This window comes from Cebus imitator, unplaced genomic scaffold (genome assembly GCF_001604975.1).
Source record: "Cebus imitator isolate Cc_AM_T3 unplaced genomic scaffold, Cebus_imitator-1.0 Scaffold467, whole genome shotgun sequence".
Lineage (NCBI taxonomy): Eukaryota > Metazoa > Chordata > Mammalia > Primates > Cebidae > Cebus > Cebus imitator.
Genome location: NW_016107782.1, coordinates 1,354,675 through 1,368,933, shown reverse-complemented (window position 1 = coordinate 1,368,933; position 14,259 = coordinate 1,354,675).

The window sequence follows — 14,259 nt, the reverse complement described above, 5'->3', positions numbered from 1 at the left end:
AAAAAAAAAAAAAGAAAAGAAAAGAAAGACCCATAAACCTAAGTAACTAGATAAAAATGAAAGCACCATATTATCTCTGGTGATTTACAGCTGTGAGTCATAAAATTTCACCCTATTTTGTAACATTGCAATCCATTTACAAATTCATTTGGTCACCAGTATTTAGTAAATCTTACAAACAGACAAAAAACTGGGAGCTGGGGACAATGTTGCACTGTCCTGCCTTCAAGGAGTTCACATTCACTGGGGGATAAAAGGGATATAATTATGTATCTTACTGGAAATAAGGTATATAGACTGGGCACAGGGGCTCACGTCTGTAATCTCAGCACTTTGGGAGGCTGAGGTTGGTGGATCACTTGAGGTTAAGAGTTTGAGATCACCCTGGCCAACATGGTGAAACCCCATCTCTACTAAATATACAAAAATTAGCCGGACATCGTCCAATGTGTCTGTAATCCCAGCTACTTGGGACGCTGAGGTAGGAGAATCGCTTGGTCCTGGGAGGCAGAGGTTGCAGTGAGCCAAGATTGTGCCAATGCAGATTCTAGCCTGGGCAACAGAGCAACACTCCATCTCAAAAAAGAAAGAAAGAAGATATATAAACACTATGAAAGCCCTGCCGGAAGGATGGGCGGGAATGGGGCTGAAAGTTTTCACAGAGGAGGAGGCTATCTCTGAGAGATGGGAAAAGGATCAGGCCAGGAGGTGGGGAAGAAGGATCTGCTGTAAGATTTTGCCTCTCACAATAGGAATAATGTAAATAATAAGTAACAAAAGGGGGTAGTGGCAGATCCTGACACCGGGAACAGCATGAGTTAAGGCTTGGAAGCTCCCTTTAATACTATAAATACCATAAGGGCAAATCCAGATGATGTAGGGCCTGGAGATTCTGTTTATGGGAGGCCTTCATTAATAAAAATAATAAAAAATATAAATATAACATTAAAGGGAAAGTTTATTTAGAGTAAGAAACCAGAACACAACAATTTTCTAATGTGAAAACTGACAAGTATCAGAAACCTCACAAAATCCAGAAAAATAAAATAATATTGAATTAATTATCTACCTAACAAAACTCTATAATACTTTTTTCCCAGCAGTTTTGGGTGGCTTTTACTGTTTCCTAGCCTCTTTATATGGCAATAATTTTACTATATGATATGTATTTAAAAAGGAAGGTATCTATTTCTCTATTATGATTGATAAAAGTTTATTTTTATTATTACCTATTTGGAAAAATGTATTATCAATTTCACAACTCTTTGTTAGTAATGTCGTGTAAATTTTTAGGAGGGTTATTAATTTGGGGAAACATCTATCAGATGTCTTTTATACATGAGCTATAAGATTTCAGGCATTTACAATGGTTTTTTGGTAGTGATTACTTTCAATTCTCTTTGAATTAATGACATCATTAGCCTATTGTAATTAATGTTTTCATTATGATGGCATATTATGAGTTTTATTGTATATACCTTGATGTCAGTTATTTTGTGTCAAATCAGCAAGAAATTTAATATTTTTTCACTATATTCATATGCTTTACTCTTCTTCATTAATTGGGAAATCAAACAATACCCACAAGACTTTTTATTACTTTTATTCAAAATTTATCTCTTATGAATGAATTACTTTTCAGTGTCAGACTAATTTCTATAGATTTTATCACTTTTTAAAATTACATTTCCTATTTCATTATCTGAGTTTTAAAATATTTCTTTAATAAATAGACTTACATATGCTAAAAGGAGGTAGCTTTCATATACATCCAAATCAGAAATCTATAAATTATCATTTTTTTCTACTGAAATGCTTATAAGTGACTGCCAAATTACAGTTAAATATGGTTTTTGAGTTTCATTAACTTTTCAATAAACTTTTCACATCACCTTTTGTCTTTGTTGCAAACGTTGAATACCTTTATGTATGGGCAGATCAGAATGTTATATCTAGAAAAAAAAATCCATATTGGTATGTGTGTTTAAATACTTCACTTGGTAGTTGAGCCAGAAAACATACATCTCTCACAAAATACCAGAGTAATCAACAACCTCAGGAATTGTGGGACAGGATTAATCTCCAGCAAGGTTAAGGGATGAGCTGCACATGGCTTATAGTCTGCAAACTTACTAATGATCTTAATAAGATCTTGGTCCTCACATTCCTAAGAGCTATGTTGTCACAACCTTCCGTTGAAAAGGTTGTGTTGTGCAGGTTACAATCAAACAGATTTGTTTCATGTTGTTAAAGTCACACATGAATGCTTTTCATTCAACAAAATAGTTAAATATGATATGATACGTATTCCACACAAATATATTCCACTATATCCAAACTATAACTCCAACTCAACTTTTTAGTTGCATCACCATTATGCTTATGGTCACTCCAATGCCACTCAGCACAAGGGCTCATGTGACAGAGGGGAGGCAGAAGTGGGAAGAAATCGTGTCCTTAAATGATCTTATGATTAAAAATATCTTACTTTTCCAAATTTATGACAACACAAATACCATAATATATAAAAACATAAAAATCCCTCCCTCCCTCTCTTCCTCCCTCTCTTCCTCTCTCCCTCCCTCCATCCCTGCCTTCCTTCCTCCCTCCCTCCCTTCCTTCCTTCCTGCCTTCCTGCCTTCTCTCTTTCCTTTCCTCTCTTCTTTCTTCTCCTATTTCCTCAATAATTTAGTCCATAAACCATTAGTCAGGACCAAGCAAGGCATGTGTTTATTAGGGGGTAGTGGTGGCAGCAGATGCCTAACATGGGGCAACAAAGTCCAAATGGGGAGAAAGAAGAGGGCATCTGTGTGTGTGGTGGTGGGGGAGTGGGAGGGCGAGGATGGATAGATGTGGGATGTTGAACTCAAGAAGGATGAAAAGTTTATCCATGAGGCCCAATGCATGATGTTTGAGTCAAGAATGGTAAAAAGGAGGTCTGAGCTCGGGGTAGGATGGGCTGGGGCAAGGGTAGCGGTTGCCCAGAGTAGAGTGTCAGAGCCCGAGTAAGGTGGGAGGAAAGCCAGCGTGCAGGTGGAGAGCATCTGGGCGTGGGCTGAGGTGGGCATCTAGGTAGCTGAGGTGAGGGTGGGGGAGAAGATTGACAACATAAAGGGAGAATTGATCTGACAGGTAAATAAATTGAGGTTTTGGTAGGCAAGTTCCTTGCTGTCAGAGAACAGAGTTATAATATCCTAAGGAGACAACTAAAATGAACCTTGCAGTATTTAATTGGAATTGGAGGTATCAGTGTGATGATAGAAAGTTCATATGTAGAAAGACATGAACACGAACATAGATGTGCACATGTATTGATGCATATATTCCCCAGCTTCTCCACTGAGAGGGCCTGAGAATAACAACACACCCAGAGGAATAAGCACACTTAGTGCCCAGGTTTTGGTTTCTCAATGCCATTTCAGATTTGAAGCAGGGAAAACAAACCTGGAGATTCTGTTATTTTTGGAAAGCAAAATGTGATCGAAGAAGATGGGGACATGACAAAATTCAGAGAAGACAACTTGAAATGGTTCATGCTGGCCAAATCTGGGACAATTTGAGATCAAAATAAAGTATGATAATAACACATTATCACTCACTGAATAAAATAAGAATCATGAATCCACACTGATATGTTAATAAATACATAAATTAATTCAGAGAAGGAAAATCTTTTACTTATAGTAGAATACCAAATAATAAATGTAGTTGGAATAAGGGAATTAGCAAATCATTTTTTGGCAACCATTACAGTAATAATTGAAGTCATTAGTGAATGCTAAAGCTAGTGGGTAAAAGTTTGATAAGGAATAGAGTATTCAGTTAATCTCAAAATACCTCCCCACAGTTTGAGACCAGCCTGGGCAACATAGTGAGACTGCCATCTCTAAAAGACAAAAATTAACTGGCATTGTGACCTGCACCTGTAGTCCCAGTTACTCAGGAGTTCAAGGTTACAATGAGCTGAGATGGTGCCATTGCATTCTAGCCTAGGAGACAGGGTGAGACCCAGTCTCAAAACAAACCCAAAATATTTAAACAACAACAAAAAAAGCCTCCTTACAAGATACATAAATTACAAAAGGAGAAAGAGCAACTTTAAATTAGAGAAACCCAACAAACACCACTTTAATCATAATCAAAGTTAATATAACCATGAGCAGGACAAATGAAAATCACGTGCTACCTGAGAAGATGCAATGAGACCACAGCATTACTTCTGTGATCCTGCTAAAAATGCGTAAGCTGAATCGAATCCTGAGGAAATAGCAGATGAACCCAAATTGAGGGACAATTTTAAAAATAACCAGTCTGTAATTTTCAAAAACATTGAGGTCATAAAAGTCAAGGGGAGACGCAAACACTGTTCCAGAATGGAGGAATTTTAAAAGACTAAAAAGTAAACGCAGCATATGACCCTAAATGGAATCACCTTGCTGTAAGCACATTATTGGGATAATTGTCAAAACTCAGTTTGGTTTTCTGGATTACATAGTAATAATGCATCTATTTTTATGATTTTCCGTCACTTTAAAATTATTTTAAAAATATCTATATGACCACATGGAAATATAGCTATGGGCCCTCCATGAACCTCAGAGAGGACCTGTCCTGATAGGGGTCCTTATCCTTAACCTTGATTAGCTTCATGACAAATCTGTTTCTGCCTGTAAGTACATGAAGATGAGATGTATTTCTAGAAAAAAAAAGTGCTATCTAAATAAGTATAAATGGGATATTAGAAATTTGGGGAACTATGTTTTCAGTATCATGCTTTTGCTATTTCTTCTTAATTGTCTTCCATTCCTGGAGTCATGATGTGTGTCCAGACTTAACATCTTCCAACTTAAATAATAGCTGGTTAATCCTTTTGATCTGCAGTAACATTTATAATGCTTTCCAAATATCAAGGGACTTTCATCAGTTCTCCCTAATTATCCGATGATTGCTACTCTTTTATTTTTCCGTTATCTCTTTGAAGTTGCCTTGACCCTCCTGGAAACTCTCATTTTAGGTACAGGTAGTCATTTTCCCTTTGTTCCTATGAGTTCCATCCAAGAATTTAATGTGTATACTTTCAGTTAGCTATCACAGATCCAAACTGTTTGCCAGATCACGAAAATAAATGAAGAGAGGCCATGATGGTATAAACCATACACATTGCAGAATAGACACAACTTAGGAAAGCACATTGAAATCTCATTGACTGAAAGCACTTGGCAGCATTTGCAGGAAAGAAAAATAATATATTAACAGCATACTCTAATATATAATAAAAACAAAAATCACTAAACAAATCATTGCTACATGGGCGGGTCTAAAAGGATTTTACCTGGTATGACTAAAGTGTGGAGAATGGTGGGAGGTTGGTTGAGGTCAGAATATGGAGAGTTTTGATTGACATACAAAGCAATTTAACTTTATTCTGTGAACAATAGAGTGTTTTTTGTAGCTATTTTAGTAAATCAGGGTTGTGTCTCAGAAAGAACCCAAATGTAGTGTGAAGAATAGAGTGAAATAATAAATGTCTAGAGATGGAAGACTGGTCAGAAGCTGTTACAAGAGTCCAGATATCAAAAGCTTTGATCTAAGGCCAGAGCAATGGGAATTGAGATAAAAGAAAAGGTTAAATCTTTTGCAGACTAAATCATTGGGGCTCAGTCTCCTATTGAATATGTCAAATGATATAAGGAAACAATTATAGGCGTTTGGCTGCCTGCTTGGATGGCTTGGGGAAATGGTGAGAGTAGCGGACAATATTGGCTACCTGCACAATCGTTCACCCCATAGCAGATTTGCTGGTTATCTCCCAGCAGACCTTATTCCTTGGGAAAAAAGCCCTGTGCAATGTATCAAGCTGAAAATGGCATTCACCAGCCTCCTTTGCAATATAAGCAGAAATCTTGTTTGGGACATGCAGGAAGTCTCCTTAAAATAAAATATTTGAGCCCCTTTCTCTCATTTCCTTAATCCTACTTTCATGTTACAGCCTAGCAGGTGCAATGGCCGGAGTGTGACACAGAAGCCTCATACAGAAGAGCAGAAAACTGATAAGGAGCACACTTCTCTCTTTACTTCATAGAGCTAAGAAAATTGTCCTAGATAGTCTGCCTCAGAATTTCTCTGTATATATAATCCACAGTTGAGTTGGGTCTTGTTAATATCAGCCACATCTGATCATAACAGAATCAACTATCTGCTGTCTTTTCTAACAGAACCCTGAGGCTTCTCAGACACTCGTCTTTCTCAAGGAAACCATATGGTGCAAGAGAGGCAGGCTTATTACAGTAGATAAGTCTTTCCATTTTACAGTAGATGGTTTTGCAATGTGCACTTAACACAGTTCTGGCCAATGGAATGAGAGGAGAAGTCTTCTAGAGGGTTCCTGGGAAAGGTTTTCTTTGCTGATATGAAGGGACACAGGAAAAGAAATAGCCCTTCTCTTCTTCCAGTGGGCACTGCCTTGTCTGGATGTGCTGCCTGGAACTGCAGCAGCCATCTGGTGAGAGGCTAGCCTGAGGGTAAACCAGTGGGCTGAAAACGGCAGAAAGTGAAAAGAAAAAGAAGCTGGGTCTTGCCTGATGTCATTTGTCCTGTGAATCAACTAATCAAGGCACTGGCTTATTTCCAGAATGCTCATTATATAAAGTAATACATTTTCTCTATTGTTCAAACCAACTGAGTCCGGGTTTTCTGTTAGAGTTGAAAGCATCCTCACTATGTTATTAACCCACAAATGGATAATATGTTTGGGAAAGGGACCTAGAAAAGATTTTATTTCTAAAATATTGGCTTTGATGATTTGTTATGACAAGCAGGATGCCTGAAATAGAGGTGATGCAGAATATGGGTATTTGGGGAACACAGATATATAAATGATAGTTGGAGTCATGATTTGGGAGAACTCCTCAGTGAGCACATAGAGATTGGGAAAGGGTCATGGATAAATGCCTGAGGAGCAACTTCATTTAAAGCATGAGCAAATGAAGAGTCAGAGAAAAGGACAGAGAAAGAAGAGACAAAAGTAAGGAGGGAACTCTCCAAAGGGTGATTTCAGGAAACAAGAGGATGGAACTTTAAGAATGGGAAATTATTGCAGAGAAGAGACTGTGGGATTTATCAGTGCAGAGTTTATTTATGCCCTTTGAGACTCGTTTTACTAAAGAGAGGGTGAAGGAGTTTATTTAAAGTGGCCTGATGAGACTGGGAATATTGGGTGCTTCAGTGTTTCTCAACCTTCAAGTAATGTTGTTTTAAAAGAAAAAAAAAATGTACAGATTGCCACACAGATTTGGAATAATTAGTTCTGGAGTTGAAATTCAGAAGGCTGCAGTTTAAACAAGGACCGTGGTGTGAGTTATTCATGAACCACACCTTAAGGAGCCACTACTCGTTCATAAATTATTTATGAAAGGAAGCAAAAGGAGGGTGGCAGCTTGAGGCCAGGCAGGGTTGATGGAAGGCTTCTATGTTCGGGAAAACTCAAGCATGATTGAAAGGACATGGGAGATATGACAGACAGAAGATGTAAGAGCTGATATCTGGTAACACAAAACCCCAGAGAAGAGGGTGATTGGTAAAGGAGGAAGGATTCCCCAGAACAAAAAACAGACAATAGCGTCTTAGTCCATTCAGGCTGCTATAACAAAATGACATAGACTGGGTAGCTTCTAAACAAGAGAAATGCATTTCTTATGGTTGTGGAGGCTGGGAAGTCCAAGATCAAGGCATTGACAGATTCCGTGTCTGGTGAAGACCAATTTTCTGGTTCATAGATGGCACCTTCTTGGAGTGTCCTCACATGATAGAAGGAGAAAATGAGCTCCCTTGGGTCTCTTTTATAAGGGCACTAATACCCTCATGAGGGCTCTGCCCTAATAATATAATCATCTCCCAAAGGACCCCACTTTACAGCACCATTACCCTGGGGGTTAGGATTTTGACATATGAATTTTGGGGGACATAAACATTTATACTACAGCAGAGGAGTAAACCTATCAATCCCAAACTACTTGCAATTAGGCTTTCTGTGTTTTTCATGCACTGCTCTTTCTGCCTTCTCTGTTCACATGGGGTTATTCACCTCACCCTCTCTTCTGGAAAGCCTTAGATTTACCATGAAAGATTCTTCTAGATTGTCCCCTCCTCAATAATCACACAAATGAATAAAATACCACAAGTGGAAATTAACAGTTAGAAGATATTGATTTTAATAGAAAACATTCTTTTAATTGATTAAATCTTTTACAATGACACGGACTACTTCCAGAGGTCATGAATTTCTTATGTTGTAAGATTTCAAGCTAGAAAATACTCTAACAAATGTTGCAGGCAGAACTGATGTACTGGGAAAAAGTTTGAATTCCCAGATGAGTTCCCTTTCAACTCTGAGATTCTAGGATTCTAAGTAATATTGGACTGTAAGAACCTTCATGCAGAAAGAGACAAGGGCAAGTCAGGGATAGAGCTGGGGAGAAATTGGGAACTTTGGACAGCATGAGAATACTGGGATATGATAAAAGTAGAGGACAGAAGCCAGGTGTGGTGGCACAGACCTGGCCACTCAGGAGGCTGAGGCCTTGAAATTGCTTGAGCCCAGGAGTTTGAGTTTGCAGTGAGCTATGATTGCACTCCAGCCTATGTAGTAGAGCAAGACCCTGTCTCTAAAAATAATAGAATAAAATTTTAAACAAAGTGCCCCCTTATAAAAAGGCTGGGTGTGGTGGCTCACACCAGTAATCTCAGCACTTTGGGAGGCTGAGGCAGGAGGATAACTTGAGCCCAGTAGTTTGAGACCAGCCTGGGCAAGATGGTGAGACCCTATCTCTACAGAAACAATTTTTTTAATTAGCTGGGTGTAGTGGTATGCATATGTAGTCCCAGCTACTTGGGAGCGAAGGCAGGAACATCCCTTGAGCCCAGGAATTCGAGGCTGCAGTGAGCTATGATCACACCACTGTGCTCCAACCTGTGTGACATTGCAAGACCCTGTATCTTAATAACAAATAGAAATAAAAGAAGTAGCAAGAAGGGTGGCATTCAAATTAGGTTTTGCCTTCTACATGATTTTTGTCTTGGGCTGACAGAATATTTTTCTAACTCCCAGCTAAGTGATGGTGCCACAGTTTGATGTGAATTTCATGTCAAATTTTGAAACTGCCTCAGGCTATGTCTATGCCTTAGTCTTGCACTGGAGAATTTTCAGTCCATCACTGAGGCTAATCCTAATGATTTCAAGGTGAATGAGTTGTTGCATAAGGCATGAAAAAGATGATCAAATGTTGTCGGCTTCCAAATGCTCAGCTTTTTATAAACAGAAATGGTGACAATTATCAACAGCCAATATAGTAAGGCACAACAGGGAGTAAAGATTGTTTGGAGAGGATTTTTTTTTTTCAAAAATAAAGAATTCATTTAATAACTGGTGATTTTTTTTTTTTGACTGAGTCTCACTCTGTTGCCCAGACTGGAGTGCAGTGGCATAATCTTGGCTCACTGCAACCTCTGCCTCCCAGGTTCAAGCAGTTCTCATGCCTCAGCCTCCTAAGTAGCTGGGGTTGCAGATGTGTGTCAGCACACCTGGCTAATTTTTGTATTTTTAGTAGAGACAGGGTTTCACCATGTTGGCTAGGCTGGTCTTGAACTCCTGATCTCAAGTGATCCGCCCGCCTCAGCCTCCCAAAGTGCTGGGATTACAGGCGTGAGCCACTGCACCCAGCCACTGGTGATGATTAATGTGTTGCTTTTTCCATGAGTGAAGTATTATGGCTGATTATCACTAAGTAAAAGGCTAAATTCAAGTAAGAATAAAGAGAATAAAGACAAAAGAGGTGCTGTGTTCATTGTGAAAGACAAAATTGTTGAGTACTACAAATTACATTAATTAATTGGCATGAATAATTCAACAGGAAAAGGGACGAATATCACTAGTAATGAACCTGAATTACATAACAACCTCTTCAAGGCATTGCATGGATTTCACAGACACTCTTTTAGGCACACACATCCCTTGAGTTATCAGTTTCTAGTTCATAACGGGGAAAGCAGGTGTGGGTGGGCAGGTGACTTGCAATAGGTCGTGTAGAAAACAGCTTGCAGAATCCAATCTAGGAAGAGGGCTCAACCACTGTTCTATCTAATTCTTCAAATGTCAATTTGTGTCTCAAGCTCTTGCGAGAAAGGATTGTACTGTTGGAAGAATATAAAACATTTGGCTGAAATAGGAGTGATGGAAATACTTGAAATGACTTCACAGTGACTGAAGGAGATGATTTCCTGGTGGAATGGCTTGTTGAGGTAGTGTTGAAAATGTCTGGTTCAAGCTCTTGCCATCATTAATGGTGTGTAGCACAAGTACATAATGGGCACAGTTGGACTCAATCTATTTTATGCATCCATGCCTGACATTACAAGGGACCTAGATACTATTATTAGAATATGTTTCAAAGCCTCCAGCATACTTTTCTATCTCAATGGATTTTAAACATCTCCAGAATTCTTGAGGGGGCCACTGATGAACTTCCTTGGAGCAAATGATTATACCTTTGAACAAGTCCCGTAAGCTGCTTTGTAGATTATAGACTTCTGTGAAGTAGTGGCTGAACAAGAGAACTTGAAATGGGTTTAATGGAGACAAGCCAATTGGCCCCAAGATTTTATTGATATGGAATAGTGAAAAGCTCCCAGTGTTGAAATATTTGGAAATATATATCTATGGCTCTACAATAGGAAGGAGAGAAGGGTTCCAGGGTATGTGTCTTCCTAATCTGAAGGAAGATAGTGATTTTATAACAGCGTAAAGTGTATTCAGCACAGAATGGAATGCATTTTGGTTGGAAAGCAAGGTACTTAAGGAGGAGGAGCAAATATACAGTAAAAAAAAAAAAAAAAAGTAGGTGAGATAAAAACATGGAGAGTTTGGAAAGAAGAAGTTTGGACTTTATTTCCTCCAGTAATTTTCTTCTGATCCTCCCAGAGCAACTTAGATATTTCTATTAAGTGCTCACATGATACCCTTTATCAAACACATATCATGTTTATTGTTGTTATTGCTTTTTTAGTTGTGTGATTTCCCCGTTAAACTCAAATTCTGTGAGGCAGGATCTATGTCAGTCTTGTTCACCTTCTTCTCCCTAGGCACCCTGCAAAGACTCTGGTACATGGCAAGTGCTCAACACATACTTGTTAAATAAGTGAATGAATGGACAATGGCAAGCCATTGATGGCCACTAAGTTGGGGAGGCCTGTGGTTTAAAAACATCATATGGCATTGAGATGCAACCTACCCCGGCAATAAGATTCGGGAGTCCACTACTCCTTAACGTTATCAGCTGCTGGGCCACGAGCGTATCTCACCTGAATTCAAGCTACTGAATTGTCAGTGCTTGTCACTTTAGACAGTCTGGAATCTAAGGGAGCAGGAGGGAGCTGCCAGGCTTGCTCCTTCCATTCCTTCCACCACTGAGGAACTTCACCGTGATCATGTCATGACTTGGCCTCAAAATCACAGCTGAGAAATTGAGTCTCAGAGGACTTTTGTGAGGTTTCACAGTAGTTTGTAAGGAGCAAAGCTGAGACTAGAACTCAAGTTCCCAAATTCCTACCCAAGAGTACTTCTTGATATGTTTTTCTGTAATTTTATTTTATTTTATTTTTTGAGATTGGGCCTTACTCTGTCACCCAGGTTGGAGTGCAGTGGTGTGATGTCACTCACTGCAACCTCTGCCAGCCAGGCCCAAGCAATCCTCCCACCCTTAGCTTCCTGAGTAGCTGAGACCACAGGCACGCACCACCACGTCCAGCTAATTTTTTGTATTTTTGGCAGACCTGCCTTAGCCTCCCAAAGTGCTGGGATTACAGGTGTGAGCCACCATGCCCAGTTTAGAAAGAAAGAGCTTATTGTTTTGACGTTAGGTTAGACTTAGAAGAAGGGAGGCTTAGTGAGTAAAATGAGTGCAACTCCTAATTCCAGAGCATCTGCTAAGTGTGAGTCAAGAAAATGATGGTTTTGATCCAATATTCTTACATAACAATGGTAAATATGGATCTGTCTGTTGAACAAAGGGTTTAGAATGAAGTCTCTAGTATAAAGAACAGAAAAAAGGGCAGGATAAAAATGGGAGATTGTGGGGTAAAGAGTAAAACATCAATGAGAATGACATAAAATGCTAATTGTCACCAAATAGTTATTCCTTCTTTCTCTTTTAGTGAAAGAATTCTGAGTTTTAGCTAAGCAGTTTACTACATAACAAAAACTATATTTGTCAGGCTCCTTTCAGTATATGTGGCTATGTTTTGTGCAATGAGATTTCATTACAGGCAGCTTCTGAAATGGTCCCGAATGATGTCTCTCTCCTGAAGATTTGCCTGCTTGGGCAAATCCTCTTCTTGAATGTGGGCTAGACCTATGACTCATTTCTAATGAAGAGAATATGACTAAAGTGAGGATGTCATTTCCAAGATTAGGTTACAAAGAGACTTTGGCTTCCATCCTGGGGTACTTTCTTTCATTCTTGTTCTGAGGAAAGCCAGCTGCCATGTTGTGATCTGCTCCATGGAGAAAGATCACACGTAGGAGAAACCTACGTGGCAAGAAATTGATGTCTCCAAGCAAGAGCCAGCAAGGATCAGAGGCCTGCTAACAGCTTCGTGAGTGATGTCAGAAACATACCTTTCCCAGGTGAGCTTTCAGATGACTGTACACCCTGTCAACACTTTGACTGCAACCATGTGGGATACCCTGAGCCAAGGACACCCAACTAAGTTGTGCCTGAATTCCTGGCCCACAGAAACAGTGAGATAATAAGCATTTGTTGTTTTAAGCTGCTAAGTTTTGGTGTAATTTGTTACACAGTGATAGATAATTAACACAGATATAAAGGAAGACCTATGAGGTGCCTCCAGAAAGTTTCCATTGAGGAAGAAGACAATAAAGCCATCATGCACATGGCTGTGCTTGTTGTACTCCATCAGCCATCTTGGATCACAAAGTCAAGGACACCTTCTAGAGATGGCAGAATTTGTTAGAAGGACCTTAGGCTCCTGAAGACCTTGTGGAATTCCTTTATAGGTTATGGACTGCCTACCTCCAGATTCCTTAACTTAAACTTCCCCAAAATGGCCAGTGTTATTGCTTTCTGGTATTAGGTTGGTGAAAAGTAATTGTGGTTTTTGCCATTTAATATATTGAAGCAAACCTAATCCTGACTGATACAGGTGGATGGTGACAGAAACAGGGATTCTGCCAGTGAAAGGGACTGTGAATCAGGCTGTAGGAGACTAAATGGTGGAGACTGGGACTTTTGTAGGATGAGCAGCAGATGCAGTGATATCTATTATAAAAAGAAGAAAAAAACGTGTCACTAACTGCTATTGTAAAAGATGGCCTGAATAACACTAGCCCAGTGACAGTTAAAATATGGGTTCCCAAATCCCCTGGCAAAAACCTTATGAAAACCTTTCTTTCAAAAGTAATGAAATATAAAAGATCTCTGATATTTAAAAGCAACTTAAGTTCAATACAAAAATTTTGTACATAGTGCCTGGTACCTCTTTCAGTTCCACTTTATTGGACAAATATTTATTGATCATTTATCATGTGCTTGGCAATTAAGATATTACCATTTTATCATTATCAGTATTATTTTTATTTTTAGTTGTAAATTTATAATAAATTATTATTCACATTATTGTATATTTGTTGCTCAGGCAACTTAGAATAGTTAATACTCTAAACAATAATGACCAATAAATGCTATGTTGAATTTTCATTTCTAACAGAGGAAAAAAGTTTCTTCTGGATATTGGCAAATCAACAGAGGTTCTATATGTCTGTACCCTTAATCCTATTAGTGCTCTAAGAAAAAAAATAATAAAACATCACTTTAAATGTGATACTGGCATTAAATCAGCTATCACCAGAAAAAAATACATTCTTGACAAGCCTTCCTGATAATTCTATCCGCCAAGGGCAAGGAAAGCAGAGAAGAGAATATGCGACTTTAGATCTACTCACGGCCTATAAGAAGAAATTTGCTGGAAAAGTAGAAGTACTATAATTTTGGAAGAATAAAATGATGTCCAATATTTTGTGATAGCCAAGGAGGAGAAAGTGATTACTTTTTATATGCTAATTTTTAAAATTACAAGATAGCTATTTATTGTAGAGAAATGTAGAAAACCGAGAAACTCACAAAGGAGAAAATAGTAATCTAAAGATAACAATGTTAACATTTTGATGTACATCTTCCTGGCTTTTAA